Here is a 24182-nt window from a genome sequence, read left to right as displayed (position 1 = left end):
TTCTGACACCTATTCGAGCGACCACTTCCCCTGTGTCGTTCGTCTCCTGCACCACACCCCATCCCCACGTCCTTCGCGCTGGAACATACCGAAAGCTGACTGGGGACTTTACTCCTCCCTGGCGACCTTTCCGGACCACGATTTTCTCAGTTGTGACAGTCAGGTCGAATACCTCACGGCTGTTATCACCAATGCTGCCGAACGTTCCATTCCCCGTACTACCTCTTCTTCACGTCGCGTTTGTAGGGACGCTATCCGTGCTCGACGACGTGCTTTACGCACCTTTCGCCGCCATCCTACGTTGGCGAATTGTATTGAATACAAACGACTCCGAGCGCAATGCCGTCGAGTCATCAAAGACAGCAAAAAAGCTTGTTGGGCCTCTTTCACCAGCTCCTTTAACAGTTTTACTCCCTCTTCCATCGTTTGGGGTGGCCTGCGCCGGCTGTCGGGCATTAAGGCCCACTCCTCGGTACCTGGCCTGACCTCAGGTCATGAGGTCCTTGTTGATCCTGTGGCTGTCTCCAACGCCTTTGGCCGCTTTTTCGCGGAGGTTTCAAGCTCCGCCCATTACCACCCTGCCTTCCTTCCCAGGAAAGAGGCAGAAGAGGCTCGGCAACAGTCCTTCCACTCGCTGAATCTGGAAACTTATAATGCCCCCTTTACTATGCGGGAACTCGAACGTGCACTTGCACTGTCCCGGTCCTCGGCTCCGGGGCCAGATGCCATTCACGTTCAGATGCTGGTACACCTTTCTCCGGCGGGCAAAAGCTTCCTTCTTCGTACCTACAATCGCGTCTGGACTGAAGGTCAGGTCCCCATGCGTTGGCGTGACGCCGTCGTTGTTCCTATACCCAAACCCGGGAAGGATAGACACCTTCCTTCTAGTTACCGCCCCATTTCTCTTACAAGCTGTGTCTGTAAGGTGATGGAGCGCATGGTTAATGCTCGGTTAGTCTGGATTCTTGAATCTCGACGGCTACTTACTAATGTCCAATGCGGCTTTCGTCGCCGCCGCTCCGCTGTTGACCACCTTGTGACGTTGTCGACATTCATCATGAACAACTTTTTGCGAAGGCGCCAAACGGTAGCCGTGTTCTTCGACTTGGAGAAGGCTTATGATACCTGTTGGAGAGGAGGTATCCTCCGCACTATGCACAGGTGGGGCCTACGCGGTCGCCTGCCCCTTTTTATTGATTCCTTTTTAATGGATCGACAGTTTAGGGTACGTGTGGGCTCCGTATTGTCTGACGTCTTCCTCCAGGAGAACGGAGTGCCTCAGGGCTCCGTCTTGAGCGTAGCCCTTTTTGCCATCACGATCAATCCAATTATGGATTGTATTCCACCTAATGTCTCAGGCTCTCTCTTTGTCGATGACTTCGCGATTTACTGCAGTGCCCAGAGAACATGCCTCCTGGAGCGCTGCCTTCAGCGTTGTCTAGACAGCCTCTACTCATGGAGCGTGGCAAATGGCTTCCGGTTCTCTGAAGAGAAGACGGTTTGTATCAACTTTTGGCGATATAAAGCGTTCCTTCCGCCATCCTTACATCTCGGTCCCGTTGTTCTCCCATTCGTGGAAACAACTAAGTTTCTAGGGCTCACGTTGGACAGGAAACTGTGTTGGTCTCCACATGTCTCTTATTTGGCGGCCCATTGTACACGTTCCCTTAATATCCTCAGAGTTCTTAGCGGTTCATCTTGGGAGCGGATCGCACTGTCCTGCTTCGCTTGTATCGGTCCATTGTCCGATCGAAGCTGGATTATGGGAGCTTCGTCTACTCGTCCTCTCGGCCATCCCTCTTACGCCGGCTCAACTCCATCCACCATCGGGGGATACGTCTTGCGACCGGAGCCTTCTACACTAGTCCTGTCGAGAGTCTTCATGCTGAAGCTGCCGAATTACCATTGACCTACCGGCGCGATGTACTGCTGTGTCGGTATGCCTGCCGGCTGTTGTCTATGCCTGACCACCCCTCTTACCAGTCCTTCTTCGCCGATTCTCTCGACCGTCAGTACGGGTTGTATGTGTCTGCCCTGCTGCCCCCCGGAGTCCGCTTCCGTCGTCTGCTTCGACAATTGGATTTTGCCCTCCCTACCACCTTCAGAGAGGGTGAGAGCCCAACACCACCTTGGCTCCAGGCTCCGGTTCATATTTCTCTCGACCTCAGCTCACTCCCGAAGGAGAGTACACCGGCTGCAGTGTATTGCTCACGGTTTGTCGAACTTCGTGCTCGACTTGCCGGTCACACCTTTATTTACACCGATGGCTTCAAAACTGACGATGGTGTCGTCTGTGCCTTTGTCGTCGGGGCCGCCACCTTTAAATACCGGCTCCTCGACCAATGTTCCAGCTTTACGGCCGAGCTTTTTGCTCTCCATCAGGCCGTTCAGTATGCCCGCCGCCACCGCCATTCATCGTATGTACTCTGCTCTGACTCACTCAGTGCTCTTCAGAGCCTTGGAGCTCCCTATCCGGTCCATCCCTTGATTTACCGGATCCAGCAGTCCCTCCATTCTTTCGCTGATAATGGTTCTCCTGTCAGCTTTCTGTGGGTTCCCGGACATGTAGGAGTGCCTGGGAATGAAGCTGCGGATGCTGCGGCCAAGGCTGCAGTCCTCCTGCCTCGGCCAGCCTCCCATTGTGTCCCGTCATCTGACGTTCGTGGGGATGTATGTAAGAGGCTTGTGTCGTTATGGTGGGATGCTTGGTCATCCCTCCAAGGAAACAAGCTCCGGGCAGTAAAACCGCTCCCAACTGCTTGGACAACCTCCTCCCGACCATCTCGGCGAGAGGAGGTCCTTCTGACCAGGTTGCGGATTGGGCATTGCCGGTTTAGCCACCGCTACCTGCTCTCCGGTGACCCAGCCCCGCAGTGCCCTTGTGGTCAGGCATTAACAGTGCGCCATGTTTTATTGTCGTGTCCCCGTTTTAGTCAATTTCGTGTTGTCCTGTCCCTGCCATCTACTTTACCGGATATTTTAGCTGATGACGCTCGAGCAGCTGCTCGTGTTCTGCGTTTTATAACTTTGACTGGCTTGTCCAAAGACATCTAACCTTTTTACTTATTTTATCTGCATCTTTGTCAGGTCTTTCTGGTGATCCGCCCTCACCTTGAGTTTTACTAGATTCCATGTGCTCTAACAACAGTGACTGGGCGCTAATGACCTCAGTAGTTGAGCGCCCTTAAACCCCACCAAAAAGAAAAAAAAAACCATTCGTAACACCGAGTACCGCTTAAGTATTAATCACCGTAAGCTTCCTGCATCATTTCGTGTGTCACTGCAAAGGTTTTCTTGAGTTTCACGCAAAATTTAAAGTGGATGCGTGGCTCCTCTAACTACGCCATATTGAAATTCGCAAACTGTGCGACGCAACGTTCGACTCAATATAGCACTGATCAACAAATGGTTCAAATGGCTCTGAGCACTATGGGACTTAACATCTATGGTCATCAGTCACTGATCAACATTATACATTAAACACAGGCGTGCAGAGGGGTGCCAACCGCATTTCGCTACAACACACCATTGGGGCCAAATTACGAATGTTCCGAAATTTTTTGAACAGACGTCGTACATCCACACGTTCAGAAAAATTTTCGCCAACGTAAAGGAAAACAGTCTAGCTATCCCATAAACTCTGACAATAGTGCTCTAACGGTGCGCCGGCAGGAGTGGCCGAGCGGTTCTAGGCGCTACAGTCTGGAAACGCGCGACCGCTACGGTCACATGTTCGAATCCTGCCTCGGGCATGGATGTGTGTGATGTGCTTAGCTTAGTTAGGTTTAAGTAGTTCTAAGTTCTAGGGGACTGATGACCTCAGAAGTTAAGTCCCACAGTGCTCAGAGCAATATGAACCATTTTTGATAACGGTGCAAACACCTTACCGAAAGGCCAAGAATACAAGTTACTGATTGCCCGAGTTTTGATCGAACTGACCAGATACCTGCACGCATTAGCACGCCGCTTCCGAGATTCGAGAAAAGATGCTGGTTCCGGATCAGATTAACAATAAGAGCGAATGTACTGGCCAGCGTGGATGTGGTATTTAGGTGGTCCTATGAATACAAATATGTGAATATCGAGCTCGTAGTGACGTCCCTTCTCAGTTACATGATTTGCCAACAATTAATGTTCACAAACTTTGACCTGAAATAACACTAGACAGAGGCAGATGGGGTGCATGAATTACGTCCCAGTGGGCGTGGGGGATTAAGGAGCGGCGTCAGGAATGGCATCCGGTCATTCTCTACCATTGCCAAACCCGATAATTAACGTACCGACTCCTCGAAGGTATGTCCCAAAGCAGGCAGGAAAAAGAGGATTGTCCGAGTTCCAAAAATATCAGAATACGCCGCGCAAACAGATGTAGGAATACAAATCTCATTTTATTGTGTACGGGGCGTTATAAGATTTTGTTCGTAATTTTACAATGAGATTTTACACCGTTTGACGAAAATAGTGAAGCACCGACAGGACATGGGCGGATGTGAAAATACCGTCCTATAAATATACATCACCAGCAGATGTACAAATAATGGAAATTCCAATTTTCTGTTACAAGCAGAACAGCCACCAAAAAAATTAGTGTTTTTCGTGATGGCAGGATGTACAAAAGACGTGAACAGCGTCAGATGTTGAGCAGTCACTGTGAAGAAAATGCAACAGCGTTATCAGCATCTGACAGAATTTGTAATCGGCTCCACTCGGGGTGGGGGGAGGAGGGGTTCCATTAGAACGGCTGGTCGAACCATGTGGCATCCACGTTTTTGTGGGGCATTCGGACGTGCCTGCGGTTCGATTCTGGACTTCCTGGGAAGATGAGGGCAGGCGCACTTGTTGTAAAGATTCCGATCGACCACGTCTAACCACCACAAGGTAGGATAGCCGAATTGTGCAGCAGCAGCATCTTCACATCTGTGCCTGCCATTCGAGAGCAAGCAATGAACTCCCCGAAACATTTTCTGTCCTCCAGCACCATTGGTTGGACATTATCATCAGGTGGGCTAAGAAAACGCTCTCCCATTCGTAGACTGCCGTTAACAATACAACAATCTGAAGGCCCAAAAGACTCCATTTCTTCGGACGCCCTCGGCTGCCAATTTCTCTCTATTGTCGGCGAGTTCCAGGTCTCAGAATTACTCTACGCTGATGGCTCAATGGGCAATGATCACGTAGGCTTCGCTTCTGCTCACGCTGGACGTAATGAAAACTGCCGGATGACGGTAGTGTTTTCACTGCAGGGTTGGTAGCCATATCTCGTGTCCTTGAGCATATCCGCTCCTGCACAGGTGAGTCCTTCCTCATCTGTAGTTACTCCTTAAGCATGCTTCAAGCTCTGATCTCCGATCGGTCTTACACCGGTAAGTTTCGGGACCTGGAATACCGAATGGCACACCCTAAATACCTCAAATAAAATACGTGCTATAAAGAAGACAAATGTGTGCAGATCATCCATGCTAGCCACTCGCAGGGACTCCATTGTCCTTTACCGGCTCCACATCGGCCATACTTGGGTGACTCACGGCCACCTCCTACGGCGCGAGCATCCACCGCAGTGCCGCTGCGGCTCTCGATTGACAGTAGTCCACATCAACACTCATGCTCATAAATGAACGATAATGCTGGTACATGGTGCAACAACGCTTTGGTGGGCGGGTTATGGGTTTCAATCACCTTGGGGTATGACAATGCGGTGCATTTGACCTGCGGTCGTCGCACGGTGGCGCTGGCAGCAGTCCACATACGCAGAGGTGTGTCGGTGCGTGTCAGAGTACAGTGCAGCGAGTAAGTGTGCAGACGTTTTCAGACGTGCTAACTGTGTTTTGAAAATGGCTCAAAGAACACATATTGATGACGTTATAAAGGGTACAATAATAGGGCGACTGGAGGCTGGTCAAACAAAGCAGGTCGTAGCACGGGCCCTCCGTGTACCACAAAGTGTGATGATAAGATTATGGCAACGATTCCAGCAGACAGGAAACGTATCCAGGCGCTGCAGTACGGTACGTCCACAGTGTACAACACCACAAGGAGACCGATATCTCACCATCAGTGCCCGCAGACCGCCACGGAGTACTGCAGGTAGCCTTTCTCGGAACCTTAGAGCAGCTACTGGAACAGTTGTCTCCAGACACACAGTCTACAGATGACTGAACAGACATGGTTTATTTGCCCGTAGACCTGCAAGGTGCATTCCACTGACCCTGTTCGCAGGAGAGCTCGTAAACCCTGGTTTCAAGAACACAGTACATAGTCATTGGAACAGTGGTCCCAGCTTATGTTCATGGACGAGTCCAGGTGTAGTCTGAACAGTGATTCTCGCCGGGTTTTCGGCTGGCGTAAACCAGATACCAACCCCAGAATGTCCACCTTTTCAGGAGTGCAGTGGGTCCCACCTTCCTCCTGATGTATGATAACGCACGGCCCTACCGAGTTGCCATCGTGGAGGAGTACCTTGAAACAGAAGATATCAGGCAAATGGAGTGGCCTGCCTGTTCTCGAAAACACGTCTGGGATGCTCTCGGTCGACTTATTGCTGCATGTCTTCAAACCCCTAGGACACTTCAGGAGCTCCGACAGCCACTGGTGCAAGAATGGGAGGCTATACCCGAGCAGCTGCTCGACCACCTGATCCAGAGTATACTAACCCGTTGTGCGGCCTGTGTACGTGTGCAAGGTGATCATATCGGGGTACAAGCGCAGGAAACAGTGGTGTTTTGTAGCACATGTGTTTCGGGACAGTTTACTCAACTTATCACCAATACTGTGGACTTAAAGATCTGTGTCGTATGTGTGCCCTATGCACCTATGCTATTAGCGCCAGTTTTGTGTAGTGCCACGTTGTGTGGCACCACATTCTGCAATTATCCTTAATTTATGACCATGAGTGTAGTTAGACTGTCCCAATGTAGCCGCCCTGAGGAGTTCTCGTAAAGTTCCTGGCGCATTACCTACGGTGTTAGGTGACAGTGCTTCAACGGCTACCGAGTGAGGTGGCGCAGTGGTTAGCACACTGGCCTCGTATTCCGGAGGACGACGGTTCAATCCCGTGTCCGGCCATTCTGATTTAGGTTTTCCGTGATTTCCCTAAATCGCTCCAGTCAAATGCCGGGATGGTTCCTTTGAAAGCGCACGGCCGACTTCCTTCCCCGTTCTTCCCTAATCCGATGAGACCGATGACCTCGCAGTTTGGTCTTTTCCCCCAGAACAACTGAAACAAACACTCAACGGCTGATCTAGTTTTAAGTTTTACTCGAGAGGGCGGTTTTTACCACTTAGTCTAAGGCTTAAGAACTCATCACAGTAGGCTTCCTGCGTCATTTGGTGTGTCTCTGTAAAGGTGTCCTTGAGTTTCCCGCATGTGGCTCTCTGTCCTAGGATCTCCAGTTCACCTCTTCCTCGCTCCATCTGATGGTGTCTGTTCGTGTTCGTCTTTTCACCATCTGTGTTTCTCTCGCCTTGTGTTTTTAGGCTGGAGATTTTAGTGTGTTGCAGAGTGTCTGGCTCATCCTTTTTTATTCTTGCTATCAGCCACCCCACGCCAGCTGCTGTATTGTTAGACATCTTCTAACGACTTTTTCCTTTCAGATAAAGTTTTCACTTTTGGCTTGCTTCTGTCGTTTTCTCTTTTAGTGTGGTTACACTGTTCGTTTTACGCATTTTGTTCATTCCATAGATTTCAGGCTATAGGATTATTTTGGGGCATGGTTTTAATCCGAGATTTGTGCGACTAAGAAAAAAGGGATCAAACCACGCAGTTTAGTCCCATTAATCTACCAACTAATCAACCAACAGCACAACACAAAGGGCTGCGTTTGGGGCCGTGTCGTGACAGGAAACCGTGAACTATATATGACGGTAGTATCTGTTCCCGAAAGAACAGTTACCGTGGATGACCATGCAGCTTTGCTAGAAATGAAATGATAATTAAATGGACACCCTAGCTGCAAACAGGCGCTAATGTACTTCATTGGGGACATGTTGAAAATGTGTGCCCCGACCGGGACTCGAACCCGGGATCTCCTGCTTACATGGCAGACGCTCTATCCATCTGAGCCACCGTGGGCACAGAGGATAGTGCGTCTGCAGGGACTTATCCCTTGCACGCTCCCCGTGAGATTCACATTCCCAACATGTCCACACCACTACATTCGTAGTACGCCTAATAGATGTTTGCCCATCATACTCATTACTCGTGGCAGATTAATCTACCAAGTCCCGTACGAGTTCGGGCATAGCGTGTACGTTCGCACAAGGAGGTCAATGGCCTTACTACCGTCATATATAGTTAAAATATGGCTTCCCGGCCATTGACCTTCTTGTGCGAACGTACACGCTATGCCCGAACTCGTACGGGACTTGGTAGATTAATCTGCCACGAGTAATGAGTATGATGGGCAAACATCTATTAGGCGTAGTACGAATGTAGTGGTGTGGACATGTTGGGAATGTGGATCTCACGGGGAGCGTGCAAGGGATAAGTCCCTGCAGACGCACTATTCTCTGTGCCCACGGTGGCTCAGATGGATAGAGCGTCTGCCATGTAAGCAGGAGACCCTGGGTTCGAGTCCCGGTCGGGGCACACATTTTCAACATGTCTCCAATGAAGTACATTAGCGCCTGTTTGCAGCTAGGGTGTCCATTTAATTATCATTTCAAAACCGTGAACTGCTGATGAAAGGCGACGCATTGTCTTCAGCGATCTATTGTGGATGTGCGCTTACCCCACTGACCACCGTCGGTCAGTATGGCGGGAGCAAGGGCGAGGTCCCATTTTACCATTGTTTCAGAGAGGCACTGTGGTGTTACTCAAGGCGTCATAGTACGTGGTATCAGTTCAGTCATGGCTGGTATTGATTGAGGAAACTGCGACGGCACAATGGTACGTCACGGACATCCTGTGTTCTCAAGTGTTGCCTGTCAGGTGACTGCACTGTGGTGCCATTTTTCAATAGAACAATACTGCTCCAGACATGAACATGTCTCTATGAATTATATGAACGGTGTTAAGGTACTCCCGTGACCGGAAAAAGCCTCAGTCCTCTCCCCGATAGGTCATGTGTGTGACCAGCGCACATGTCAACTCCTTGCTAGTGGTAGCATCCAGGATATCAAGGACTAGCTGCAAAATTTGTGCCAGCTTGCGTCAGGAGATGGTACAATTGATTTGTGATATCCTTCCAAACTGACTGAGTGCATTTGACTCGCTGCCGTAACTACTGAGCACCACACATCACATACCCTCTCAACCAGTGAAGGTTAGAAATTTCATTCCGTCTCACGTCCCCCCTGCCTCCCTTTTTGGTGCTTCACTTTTTTGTCAGGCAGTATACACATTAGGGCTGTTGATAAAATATCGATATATCGATATTATTCCCATATATATAAATATCCACGATATATCGATATCAAAATGACAATACCGCGTGGCGATATTTATGTTTTATACTATTAGTTGAAAACAGTCTTGGTTACAATTTGGGCGCTAATTAGGCCTTTATAGAAGTTATGAAATCGGTGTTATTAATGTAATCCTGGGGCTCTGGCATTTCTGCCTAAATATGAGCCCTTTTCCTCTCTGGCCTTATGTCGTCTTCTTAGCTAAGCCCTTAGAGTTTTTTGACTAGAAAATGATATTGCGAGTTTGTTTCAAATGTCGACGTATCTTACACATTTTAATGTAAGTATAAAATTGGAAATGGGAAAAAAGTTCACCCACATTACGTCTTCCTCCCTCGTTGGTGTGTATCTTCGAAGCGTAATAATTTTACTTTGGTACTCTTATAAAAAGAATTTTTTTTTTTTGTTTTAGTTAGTTCTTGCTCCTCATGACGCAGCATTGTGTGTTACAGGTGGGCCTCTTCATCCGAAATTATGGTCCTGCGTTAGTAATGTTCCCGTTCTAATGATATATGATACGTAATCTGTGTTTTGTGTTATACACCCTGGTATTATATTTTAAATTTACCGCCTTCTTTTATTTTTACTACGTTATAATTTTTGGACAAATTAATGCACAGGTGTTGCTTCTAGTAATTCTATCTTATTAATGTTTTATGTGCATTATATTTATAAAATTTTAGTGGCAATGTATATCCGGTTTACGATCTCTCATTCTTACCAGCAGCTGCGTGGCAGCGCCACCTATTGAGGTGTTTCTGTATTAGGCTTCAGTACTAGCACACGACGCTGTAGTGCATTATGCTTACTACTTGAGCCCCATCTTATTCTGTTACTCGCTCCTGTGAACGTGTACGCGTTATGTAGGTCTTGGAGTCACTCACGTCCATCTAGAAAGGTAAGGCCTTATCATAAGGCATCGGCAATTTGATTGCATTTCTGAGTGTCCGATCATTGGTCAATTCTCTTATCCGTTTTAGTATTTTGTATTTCTAGTATTTACTGAGCTTAACGAAGGCGATGTTGGTCTGATGCACTCGACGACGCCTTTTAGCTACACTGTCTAAAGGATCGTCCTAAGAAATACAAAATTAAGGTATTTTGCTGTTTTAGTATTTTATCTGCTTATACATGCTTTTAGGTTATCCAAGTCTGCGCAACGCAATGGAGATCTTTAAATAGATGTATTTGTTCTCTGTTTTCTATGTAGATCAGCCAGAAGATGCCTATATAAGGTGAAACGCGTAGTTGATAAACAAAAAAGCTAAAATTGCAACCAAGATTGTTTTCAACTAATACTATTAAACACTGGTTTGCTGATTCATGCCACAGATGGACGGGAAGAATTTATATTTTATATTATATTTTTTAAAACTTTTGGTAAATATTTGCAGTTGTTCTATTGATGTTGTAGTAGAACATAATTTTACTTTAACTGTGTGATGGAGTCTTACTACGTTCTGAGCTTTCATCATGTCCAATATTTCTCTTTTGACTGAATGAGGAAAATATATGTGGCACAAAACAAGAAGTTCGATTGCACTGGGGTGTGGCGGCGTGAATGGAATAACAAGATTTCCGATGTGAAGCAATAGCAAACCAGTTGCGTTAGCAAACAATATTTAACGCAACTAGGTTTCTTCACGTCAACTGTTTTGGTTGGCAGGAGAGCCAACACCGTGTTACTAGGAGGCCGAAAGGCACGCGTTTTAGCTCACGCTGACTGGCGTGAGGTCTGGAACAGGACAAGGAAATTAAAATTTAGAAAAATGGACGTAGCTGGTGGAATACTTAACTTTAATCCGTTAATGAAGAACATCGGTCTTGACGATACTTGATTAATAATATCAATAGTAACTGATAATGGCGCCTTGCTAGGTCGTAGCAAATGACGTAGCTGAAGGCTATGCTAACTATCGTCTCGGCAAATGAGAGCGTATTTTGTCAGTGAACCATCGCTAGCAAAGTCGGCTGTACAACTGGGGCGAGTGCTAGGAAGACTCTCTAGACCTGCCGTGTGGCGGCGCTCGGTCTGCAATCACTGATAGTGGCGACACGCGGGTCCGACGTATACTAACGGACCGCGGCCGATTTAAAGGCTACCACCTAGCAAGTGTGGTGTCTGGCGGTGACACCACATCGACATTCTTCAAAGACAGCTGCTGAAAATTATGAACAAAAGTCTAAAAATTAACACTGCTCTTTGCGGTGGGTAGAGACGTGTCAGGGGCAATGCTGACGTAATCAGCGCTCGGCGCTTCCAACGGAAACTGCAATGTTTGGCTTCAGTGCGCAATTTTGACACTACAACTGCTAGGTCGCTGGCGTTGGCAGAAATGAAAAAAAAGTCGACATGAAGTGTTGCGGACAAATCAAGTATTTGACGTAACGTAACGACGGACCCATCGGATACCTTTCATTGTGCCACTCACACGCTCTTACCATTCTTAGCAAAGTGGTTATCGCCAACCGTGAAAGTGCCTCGTTATCCTTTCAGTTGTTGCTCTAAGGGGGATATGCAGGCCGCTGGCTTGTTGATGTACAATAAATCGATACTTCATACACAGCTCTAAAACCGGCAGTATATTTACAATGTGCAGTCGATATTTTTATACGCAGGTATCTTTACCATCGAAATAGCGATGTATCGACGCAGTTTTGGTACAGGGTGACACACGGGAGACGGACGGTTTTTAATGAAATAATACTCAGCCAACTTTCAAATTAATGCGTGTTTATTTACACAGATTCAAAGCTCATTATTTGCCATTTTAGCTAACACAGTTATTTGTGAAAAATAATGTCGTCAAGGTGATGTCCATCATTTCGAATGCAGGACTCAAGTCTCTTCTCAGAATCCTCCATCACATGGACTAAAATCTCTGTAGGGATGGCAGCAATTTCTTGAATGATTGCATTCTTCAACTCGTCCAAATTTCGTGGTTTGTGGTTGTAGACACAGTTCTTAAGGTACCCCCACAGAAAAAAGTCACATACTGACAAGTCGGGAGACCTGGGAGGCCAAGGAACATTGCCAAAACGTGAGACAATCCGGCTAGGAAACATGCGTCTAAGAACTGTCATTGAAGTGTTTGCGGTGTGCGATGTTGCCCAATACTGCTGGAACCAAACGCGTTTCAAAGGGATTCGTCGTCTTCTTAGTTCTGGTTTCAAGAAATGTTTCAAGCATACTAATGTAACGAACCGAATTAACAGTAACTGTGGCCCCGTACTCTTCAGAAAAATGTCCAATAATGCCAACAGAGCCAAGAGCACACCAGACCGTTACTTTTTCTGAGTGTAGAGGACGCTGGTGGATAAGGTATGGATGCTCTGGAGCCCAGTAACGTAGGTTTTGCTTATTCACGGTCCCGTTTAAATGAAAATGAGCTTCATCGCTCATCAATAAAATTTCATTTGCATTCGATCCCAATATCACTTGCATTCTGTAAGCGAAGTCTCCTTGTACAGCAAAATCAGTTTCCTTAAGTTGTTGGACAATGAGCATTTTGTAGGGATGGAATTTTAATTCTTTATGCAAAATTCGTCTAACCGATTCACGATTGATTCGTAACTAACTAGTATGACGTCTAGCTGACCGTCCTGGGCTTCTGACTGCCGCTTGCTTTGCCCTTTCAACATTTTCTGGTGTGGTTACTCTGTGTCTCAGGCCAGGATGCCTCTAATCCAGCATGTTTCCAGTTGATCTGAAGTTTTCCGCCCATCTGAGGATTGTGTTACGGCTCGGAACAGCTCCACGTCGACCGACATTAAACCGCGCACGAAACAATCGTTGCGTAGCAATAATAGACTCACCACTTTTCACGAAACTGTCATAGACAAACGCTCGACGTTGCATGTCCCACTGCTCCATAGTGACTGAGTAAATGAAATGGCGTCTTGTGTGGATCAGAACTATCCCCACCACGACCACCTCCCACCACCGCGCCCTCAGTACTACGCAGTTCAAAACCGTCCGTCTCCCCTGTGTCACCCAGTATACGGAGCGCTGATAATGATAAATATTTAAATATCGATAAATATTTAAATATCGATATGTTGACTGACAATGACAAGGAAAGCGTTTCTGAAGAAGAGAAATTTGTTAACATCGAGTATTGATTTGAGTGTCAGGAAGTCGTTTCTGAAAGTATTTGTATGGAGTGTAGCCATGTATGGAAGTGAAACATGGACGATAAAGAGTTTAGACAAGAAGAGAATAGAAGCTTTCGAAATGTGGTGCTACAGAAGAATGCTGAAGATTAGATGGGTAGATCACGTAACTAACGAGGAGGTATTGAACAGAATTGGGGAGAAGAGGAGTTTGTGGAACAACTTGACTAGAAGAAGGGATCGGTTGGTAGTACATGTTCTGAGGCATCAATGGATCACCAATTTAGTACTGGAGGGCAGTGTGGAGGGTAAAAATCGTAGAGGGAGAACAAGAGATGAATACACTAAGCAGATAAAGAAGGATGTAGGCTGCAGTAGATACTGGGAGATGAAGAAGCTTGCACAGGATAGAGTAGCATGGAGAGCTGCATCAAACCAGTCTTAGGACTGAAGACCACAACAACAACAACAACAACAACAACAACAACATGTTGGATTCTCGATATTTTTACAAATATCAGCAGTCCTAATATACATCAGAAATTCTCAGTATGTGTGCCGTTTTTTACTCGAAATATATACATTTTTTTCTCACACACTACCCATCAAAAAAATGGTTCAAATGACTCTGAGCACTATGGGACTTAACTTCTAAGGTCATTAGTCCCCTAGAACTTAGAACTACTTAAACCTAACTAACCTAAGGACATCACACACATCCATGCCCGAGGCAGGATCCGAACCTGCGATCCTAGCGGTCTCACGGTTCCAGACTGTAGCGCCTAGAACCGCTCGGCCACCCCGGCCGGCCCACCCATCATATCATTGGTGATGTTTAGGAAGACGGCTCGGGTGAGATGCTTCTGTTTCGGAACACTTGCCAGTTGAGGATGGCCGCGCGGGATTAGCCGAGCGATCTATGACGCTGCAGTCATGGACTGTGCGGCTGGTCCCGGCGGAGGTTCGAGTCCTCCCTCGGGCATGAGTGTGTGTGTTTGTCCTTAGGATAATTTAGGTTAAGTAGTGTATAAGCTTAGGGACTGATTACCTTAGCATTTAAGTCCCATAAGAATTCACACACATTTTTTGAGTTGAGGATGGACAACGACTCGCTCTTCAGCGTACCCCAATACGAAGGAATTGCACGCTGTTAAGTCTGGTGAATGCAGTGGCTAGGGTAAGAACTACTGATCACCATCTGTCAAGCTTTGTCAGCTTAAGTGGCTGCACCACCCTGCTCCTTTCACTAAACTGGGGCAACATTCTGTAAGCGTGTCCAGAAACAAGAGCCATGACACCGGCGACAAAGAACAATGGGGCGGACTTCCGTTTTCGCTCAAAGTCGGGGGTTTTGTCGATCCACCTTTCCACTTATAAGAAAATTTGCCTTCTTGTTGAAAATTAATCTGTCAAGAAGACGTTCCCGAAGTGCGATGCTAAAATTCGAAGGTAAGTGTTTGTTATTAGCTGTTAAAGACTGGCGCAGATGTAAGCGATAAGATGTAATCTTTAGGCACCTTCTTAAAACACAACATAATGTGGTGTGAGCTACTTTCAGTTTCCTGCTGCCTCTCGTAGTCGATTTCTTAGTGCTGTGCATATAAGTTTCCCTGATCGGATTTGAAACTGTTGCTTGTATATCTGGAAGTCCGTTAACACAAAACTACCCGTGTGCACAAATTCACGATCCCCCTACGAACATATGTATTGCGGGACGTTTATTCCCCGCATTTCGCCGAATATTTATTTATTTATTGATTTATTTAACCTGGCAAGATTAGGGCCATCAGGCCCTCTTACATCTAACCAGGCATTCTACTTATTTTACATTCATATGTTTTAGTAGGCATGTTAAACTACATCTAGTACAAAAAGTGAAATAAACAATTTGAAAGGTACACCTGGAAAAATACATACATATAGAGTTTATATTCGTAGATCATAAGTACTGTTATATTTAGACACTATTGAAGAGACAGATTTTATATGGGAGTGCTGGCAGCAGGGAGTATGAGGGAGACTCATGGCGAAGGGAGGAGAAGAATAGAGAGACATGATGAAACATAATTAAGGAAATATAAAGGAAAAGAAGATTGTGTGGCTAATAGAGGTAGATGAAGAGGAAGGCATCTCAGGAGCAAGATAGGATACGCTAGCTTTGCTATTTGACAGATGAGAGGATTGTCCTTGTACATTAATTTTGTGGAGAACTTTATGAGGATGATAGTAGGAAATGCTTCAACTTCTTATTAAAAGCAGCAGGAGATTGAATTTTGCGGAAGGTAAGGGGCAGTTTGTTCCAGAGGCGGACAGCGGCAACTGAGAAGGAGTTTGGTTAGGTTAGGTTCTATAATAACGACACCCTGACCATAATTCAGAACAGCTCCGTATTTGCTTAGGAGAAACCGCACTCCGCTAGTAGTTGCAGAAGACAAGCGCCTCGTCTCTAAGAAGGCCCGACTGGTTAGCTACAGTCTCAACGATACTACAACCAAACAATTGGAATCCCACGATCTCTATTTATTGCAAATACAATCACTAACTACAAATTTATATTGCATGATTAACTGCTACAAAAGCCTGTTGCGTTCTGACTGGGGAACGGAATGTTACATTACGTTGGTGATCAGGAAGGAGCATTATCTTTCTCAGTAGCTGCCTGTGCTATTAAAAGGCAGCTTCACCTGCGTCCGTCTCCATTTGACAGCTCTTATCTGGCGTTCCTGCTTTATCGGGTGCACAGGTTTTTTTATGTCAAATCAAACCTTTTATCAGATATTTGTTTCTTTTTCCATTAGACCTCTGACGCAGGCTGATACAGAACTTTTAATGCAACTATCCAAGTCGAACCATTGTTTACGGCTTACGAACGTAATGCTCATTCATCCAGAAAAACAGTCTTTGATACAAAATCACTTGATGGTTAACGCTCCAATATCCGCTAGTCCTATGTAAAACGTAACTGAAAAAAAAAAGATTCTGCCCAAGGACGAATCTTTGTACTTCTGATTAAAGGTTGTGAATGCGATAGTTAAGTAACTGAGCGATGTGTGTACATGTTGTGTGAAGTATTTGAAACGAAAAAAAAAATGAATTTTGTATTCTATCACGCTCGATAGTGCAAAAGTATTGATGCTCAAACATACCTGGATTGATTTTTTAAGCTTTCGTACCTCAGTCGTTAAAAACTGAACTCTAACGGAAGCACATTGTTGTCCGTCTTCTTTCTTTCTGTCTGTCGGTCTGTCCGATTGTTCAAAATCCTTTTTCTCAAAAACTAATGGACGTATCAAGTTGGCTGTGTAATAAAAGTTAGTTTCTAAGTCCAATGCCAGCTAAACATTCGGCTATTTGTGTCACATATTTATGTTCAGAAACTCACTCTTAAAAACTTCCCTCGGTTTTAGAATCATCAAAGTTTGCAAGAAGAAGAGCTTCACGGTTCAAGTAAAGGGAAAAACAGAAAATAGTAATTTATAATAATATAACACGAAAATATATGTCCTTTGTCATTTGTTACCCGGCGGGGTCAGGGATTTTCTCTGCCTCGTGATGGCTGGGTGTTGTGTGATGTCCTTAGGTTAGTTAGGTTTAAGTAGTTCTAAGTTCTAGGGGACTGATGACCATAGCTGTTAAGTCCCATAGTGCTCAGAGCCATTTTTTCATTTGTTACCCGAATTTAAACTTGAAATTAAAACATTCTGGAAAATCTTGGAATCCGTGAGACCGATATCTTGTCATTATGAACGTCGATAACAGGCAAAAAGCTGTCCAGATATTAGAGTTCCGGGATGGATGAACTGTCTGTATACATAATTATGTTTTTTCGAAGGCCTCAGTGTGCGAGTCCTTCTCGCGCCTGCGCAGTTTTTCAGGACTCGCGAAAGTATCTCTGTAGATCTTATGTTGTCACAGGCCAACATAAAAATCGCTTCTCGTACCGTGAAATACCTCTCCTAGTAATTATTCTTCGGTTTTCAACGTCTCTACAAATTCAAATCTAAGAGGAGATTTGAAAAAATAAGTTATACACTATAATGGCAGCCCAAGTAACTTTCATTGAACTACGCTTCAGAGTGACACAGGTACATGACTCTCTTTTTCAACAGGTTCTCCTCTCACAATGACCCGTGTCTGCTTTTCAATTGTCTTAGAGTGGGACACTTATTTAGTGAAATCCCTGCGTATTATGGAATATGCCGGCCCTTGTGACCGAGCGGTTCTAGGCGCATCAGTCCGGAACCGCGCTGCTTGCTACAGTCGCACGTTCGAAACCTGCCTCGGGCATGGATGTGTGTGATGTCCTTATGTCAGTTAGGTTTAAGTAGTTCTCAGTCTAGGGGACTGATGACCTCAGATGTTAAGTCCCATAGTGCTTAGAGCCATTTTTTAAATTATGGAATAACCCGACGTCGTTGGCCTATTTCATTTTTCACACTGTAGATTCTTGAAATTTCTTATGTTGCAAACACACGTCGTGAACGCTTAGCATAATCATGATACCTTTCAGCAAACAACCGCACCGCTGTTTTAATGTTTGGAGACATTCATCACAAGCGAAACCCATATACTCATTTTTTCGACTGTTCTATAGACCTACATTCTGAAAGTGTGAATAGCGTCCGCGAGTGTGTTGTCCGATCACAACAGCATAGACCTCAAGGTAAGCGTACGAACTGTACCTGAGAAACGGGTTTGCTTACATTATTCAGAATGGGGAAGATATTTGTGGGACCAGTTCTCGAGACAGTGGTTTGTGACCTTGTTATCTAACTGAAATATTTCCAGGAATGTTTTGTCATTCAAGTCCTCTTGTAAAGAAGAAAAGTACACTGTTACATTAAAAAAGACAACGTCAGTATCATGTTTCGGCAGGTACAAAAGTTAAAAATACTTTGCTTACGTCAGAAAGTTCGCCACATTCTCCGCTATAAGCTATGCGAAAAGCGCATATCGATACGCACTGCCTGACGAGAAAAGTGAAACACCCAAAGTCATGGTCAGATGTCAATGTAACTTTGTACACGTAGACACCATGGACTGGTGTATGAATGATTAGAGTTGCGATTCTCTGCGACAAGAAGAATGGCTTCTGGAGTGCATTCCTTCTGCCACAATAGGTTATTTGAATGTTTTCTCGAAATTGTCTTAAATGATTAATTATGTCTTTTTATGCTCCTAAAATGCTTTTTTTCCTCTTGAATTTTAATATTCTTTTATAAAAACCGAAATGAAATTCAGTTAATTTGAATGCCCGCTAAAACGCTCCATTCGAGCCATGTGATGCCTGTGACGTCACTGGCTAGCCCCTACTGTCACAATGCCACGTTACAGTGATGTCTTCTTCTGTAATTTACGTTTCGGAAAATTGGTTTCAAATTGTGTTCAGTACCATATTGCACAAATACATCTATAAAAACTCCGAAAATTTGTTTTTGAGTGTTCTGGAGAATGAGGAGATGCGTGAAATGTGGCTGGACTATACCGATAAATTGCCACCAACTCGACGCACAAGTTTACTTACTAAAAATGTGTTACACTCAGAAGCTAACGTTAACCTATCTCCGAGATATGCTCTCCCACTGTTACAACGAAGGACAGTGTCATTCAACGAAATTAAACTTCTAGTGAAAATTACCTTTTTACCCACCCCCACATCTCAGTTATTCGGTAGCTCAGTTGTTAGAGTGGTACAGCGTCGAATTTTATACGACAATGTCCATAGATCGCTGGTTCGAATCTGATCCAAAATAATACTTTAAATTATATGTGAAACGACTTGACAGTCCTCTCATATGGAAAGCAAATGACAATTACAAAACTCTACCATACCGGTCAGAAACAGAATATTCTTGTGTTTTCCTCGTTGTTTGCCTGCGTTTACATTTTCAATCGCTATTCACGCACATCACATTGAAAAAGATATTTCCTAGTTAATGTGACCACACGCTTTTTACTTTACCAGGAACAATGTTTTATCTTCGTACTGTCCACCTACGGTCCTCATTGTTTAAACTTTGGCACTTTCATCATCTTGCATAAAGATGACATAAGTCTGCTTTAGACACTAACGTTAGTTTGCACTCAGGAACATCACAGCCCTTACGAGGTGCATTCAAGTTCTAAGGCCTCCAATTTTTTTTCTCCGGACTGGAAAGAGATAGAAACAAGCGCATTGTTTTAAAATGAGGCCACATTCATTGTCAATACGTCCCAGAGATGGCAGCACCGTATGGCAGATGGAATTTTACCGCCAGCGGCGAGAATGAGAACTGTTTTAAATACTTAAAATGGCGACGTTTTCCTTACTTGAACAGCGTGCAATCATTCGTTTTCTGAATTTGCGTGGTGTGAAACCAATTGAAATTCATCGACAGTTGAAGGATACTTGTGGTGATGGAGTTATGGATGTGTCGAAAGTGCGTTCGTGGGTGCGATAGTTTAATGAAGGCAGAACATCGTGTGACAACAAACCGAAACAACCTCGGGCTCGCACAAGCCGGTCTGACGACATGATCGAGAAAGTGGAGAGAATTGTTTTGGGGGATCGCCGAATGACTGTTGAACAGATCGCCTCCAGAGTTGGCATTTCTGTGGGTTCTGTGCACACAATCCTACATGACGACCTGAAAAATGCGAAAAGTGTCATCCAGGTGGGTGCCACGAATGCTGACGGACGACCACATGGCTGCCCGTGTGGCATGTTGCCAAGCAATGTTGACGCGCAATGACAACATGAATGGGACTTTCTTTTCGTCGGTTGTGACAATGGATGAGACGTGGATGCCATTTTTCAATCCAGAAACAAAGCGCCAGTCAGCTCAATGGAAGCACACAGATTCACCGCCACCAAAAAAATTTTGGGTAACCGCCAGTGCTGAAAAAATGATGGTGTCAATGTTCTGGGACAGCGAAGGCGTAATCCTTACCCATTGCGTTCCAAAGGGCACTACGGTAACAGGTGCATCCTACGAAAATGTTTTGAAGAACAAGTTCCTTCCTGCACTGCAACAAAAACGTCCAGGAAGGGCTGCGCGTGTGCTGTTTCACCAAGACAACGCACCCGCACATCGAGCTAACGTTACGCAACAGTTTCTTCGTGATAAAAACTTTGAAGTGATTCCTCATGCTACCTACTCACCTGACCTGGCTCCTAGTGACTTTTGGCTTTTTCCAACAATGAAAGACACTCTCTGTGGCCGCACATTCACCAGCCGTGCTGCTATTGCCTCAGCGATTTTCCAGTGGTCAAAACAGACTCCTAAAGAAGCCTTCGCCGCTGCCATGGAATCATGGCGTCAGCGTTGTGAAAAACGTGTAAGTCTGCAGGGCGATTACGTCGAGAAGTATCGCCAGTTTCATCGATTTCGGGTGAGCAGTTAATCAGAAAAAAAATCGAAGGCCTTAGAACTTGAATGCACCTCGTACGTTTGTGTCACCCCTTGTACACGCTTTATCTCTCTCCGTATAACCTCATCGTCCTACACCTCGTTGTACTGTGAGCGGTATGTTGATACTTCACTACTAGCAACGCTTTCCAAGAAAGTGAATTGTTTGTTTGCAAAGTAAATGCATTTATCCTCTGTTGTCCATTTCTCAGACTAAGACTAATGTGAAGCTGTATATAACGCATCCCACCATTGAAACAACTGCTATAATCAGTTCTTGCTAACGCTACTTTCGTATTTCGTGTCAAATTGTTAAAAATATGTGACCCATCCAGGATTCTAACATGCGGCCTCTTTCTCTACTATCGGATGTGCTAGCCGTCACGCCACCGAACCCCTGCTGTGTGCAGTGTATCTGTTCAATGTCTTCTACAGAGGAAAACAGCACTAAGTTTTGCAGGAATAATTTTATTGTTCTTTGTGTCGTAGTTCACGATAATTGACGACAATCTTGTTATGATATACGGACCCATTTTCAAAAGTTCTACAGTTCCTTAGTTTTTAGCGAGTTTAATGATGTTTCAGGGAGCAAGGAAAAGAATGTCAATGCGCTTATCGCCGCTCTAAATGGGTGGACCATAAACGCATCAACTTTCGCAAGGCTTCGACTATCAGTGTTCACAATATTCCCTTCCTATTGTTACTTGAAAGTTGTAATTGCGTTTTCCATCACTAAATAGCTAAACTATTTGCAGAAAAAGTATGTAAAAATCTCGTAAATTCGACTAACGCTCCTATAACATACTTCTTACTGCTAGTCTGTGACGTGATCAGAGCATCAGTCAATAACAAAGCGTTTTCGGTGGCGTGCCAGATCTTCATATTTAATAATTTTTAAGCTTTAATTACATAAAAATAACAGATATTTTGTGAGAATATTGACAGTAAATGTTATTTAAATGTTATAATCAGTCAGAATAACAACAATCCGAACCATATATTTAGCGTAGGAAAATTGTCTATTGCGGAGGGGCGACGGACGAACATGAGCAGTGTTGATAAAATCTTCTCGGGTTGACAGCGTGCATTCTCATATGAGGATTATTTATTATCAGCATGATGAGATGTAGCAACGCACACTGCAAACTCCTCCATGGCATTTGTGAGGAACATTTTCCCTGGATGCTTTCTCATTTCAGTGTCGTGCCGCGGTCACAAAGATCACCATTATTTGTAACTGTTTCTTGTGAGGGTATTTGAAACAGCGTGTCTATGTTAACACACTGCAAAGTTTAATGGGTTTGAAGGTTGCTATTGAATCTAAAGTTTAATGGTTTGAAAGCTACCATTAAAGAAGAGGTGGCTTTGATCTACTAACACCAACTGACAATGGTTGCAAGTAACTTAGGGAAGATAGTTGAAGTTAGCATGGCCGCCACCTGGATGCCAGGTTTTTCGTAAATAACCATGGAAATCAAATAGAAGATGTTAACCTTTGATTTTATGTACGAGTAAATAAAAGCTTCATTCTTAAAAATCAACACACTATTGTTTTTCTTTTAAAAGCGTAGACGAGCAAAGCGACGTCAATAACGTTCCGGAAATATAAGTAATGTGATCGTTAGGACATGGAGACAGTGTGTGTGTGGGGGGGGGGGGAGGAAGGGGGGGGGGGTAATCCGGGTTCGAGCTCCAGTGCGGCTCAAATTTTCATGTGTCACTAATAGGTAATACATCTATACTTTAACACGGCGAATTCTTATTCGCAAGCAGCGCATAAAAATTTTGGAAATTTGTGGTGAGATCTTATGGGACCAAGCTGCTGAGGTCGTCGGTCCCTAAGCTGACACACTACTTAATCTAACTTAAACTAACTTACGCTAAGGACAACACACACACACACCCTTGCCCGAGGGAGGACTCGAACCTCCGACGGGAGGAGCCGCACGGACCTTGACAAGGCGCCCACGACCGCTCGGCTACCCCGGGCGGCAGCGCATAAATTTCATAACACTATTGTTCATTTGGAAAGAATGCATTTCCTGCAATTAGCGTATACATACCAATAATGTCATCAACTACTAATAGAGTCGACTTTCTGCGATCAGAACCTTTCACCGTTCAGTACAAAAGGCCTTTTTTAAAAAAAATAATGCTCGAAGTGCTATAAGAGTGCGATACTTCACGCGTTTTCCTGGCGCAGATATGTGACCACGTCAGATGTATTAGAGTTTTTTCGTAAACGACACATTTTTTCTACACTCTTTCACCGAAATAGAAAAACTTTGCAGAATGTGCGTTTAACGTATTTACAGGAAAAGACGTGCACTTGTAAATAATACATGACATAAATGCACGTATGCAAAAATCCGCCCTCAAGCTATCGCACCAGAAACAAAGACTTCCAACGATTCAGCGTTACGAAGGCCCCCTATACTGATGTCGGAGCAATTAATGTAATTGATAAGCTGACCAACTTTGATCGTTAAATAGTAAGAAAGGTTAACAAAGCATGTTCCTCATGCATCCAGTAATCCCTTGCCTTCCTCCGAGCTGAATTCCCGTCCATAGAGTCAATTGTGGGAAGAGTTCGCAGTTGAACGTGAATTCTCCGCAGTGAAGAGACTTATTACGTGTGGAATAGGGAAAGCATTGTTCAATGTAAACGCCACGTTAAGCGCCAGAAAGAATGAATACATATAAAAAATTAAAATGGCGGACAGACTGGGAGTCGAACATAGGAACCTGGCTTATGTGAGCACTCTCTGGGAATGCCTCGAACTTTTAGATTCGTAATCAGATCCTTAACAGCGCTGTGTGACTGGCTCTTTACTTTAGTTGAGGAAAATGCCCTAATTTGAGGGACTCATTTGATTTAAGCGAACACTAACTTATTATCTATTTTACCACTGAGAGCCACCTTCACTCGACCTTATGTGCTTCATAACCCGTAGAGATAATCACACGATTCAGTTCAAATTCGCTGAAATGAAATGAATGGAGTCAGTGGTGTTGTGCTGAGAGTGAGGTCACATCGTGAAGTTGGTACCTCACGACGGAACCACAAACTACAAGCTACACTATGTGATCAAAAGTATCCGGACACCTGACTGAAAATGATTTACAAGTTCGTGGCGCCCTCCATCGGTAATACTGGAATTCAATATGGTGTTGGTCCACTCTTAGCCATGATAACAGCTTCCACTTTCGCAGGCATACGTTCAATCAGGCGCTGGAAGGTTTCTTGGGGAGTGGGAGCCCATTCTTCACTGAGTGATA

At 44.8% G+C, this 24182-nt stretch overlaps 1 protein-coding gene and 1 non-coding gene across 3 annotated transcripts in view; both read right to left on the bottom strand.

The window, feature by feature from the left end:
- Positions 1 to 24182, bottom strand: part of LOC126239086 (uncharacterized) — a 138003-nt gene that overhangs the window by 83739 nt on the left and 30082 nt on the right. The window lies entirely within an intron of this gene.
- On the bottom strand, positions 7995 to 8069 carry Trnat-ugu (transfer RNA threonine (anticodon UGU)). The gene has a single exon. It is a non-coding gene; the product is annotated as a tRNA-Thr (tRNA).

This window comes from Schistocerca nitens, chromosome 1 (genome assembly GCF_023898315.1).
Source record: "Schistocerca nitens isolate TAMUIC-IGC-003100 chromosome 1, iqSchNite1.1, whole genome shotgun sequence".
Taxonomy (NCBI): Eukaryota; Metazoa; Arthropoda; class Insecta; order Orthoptera; family Acrididae; genus Schistocerca; species Schistocerca nitens.
This window is presented reverse-complemented; position numbering and strand designations above follow the sequence as displayed.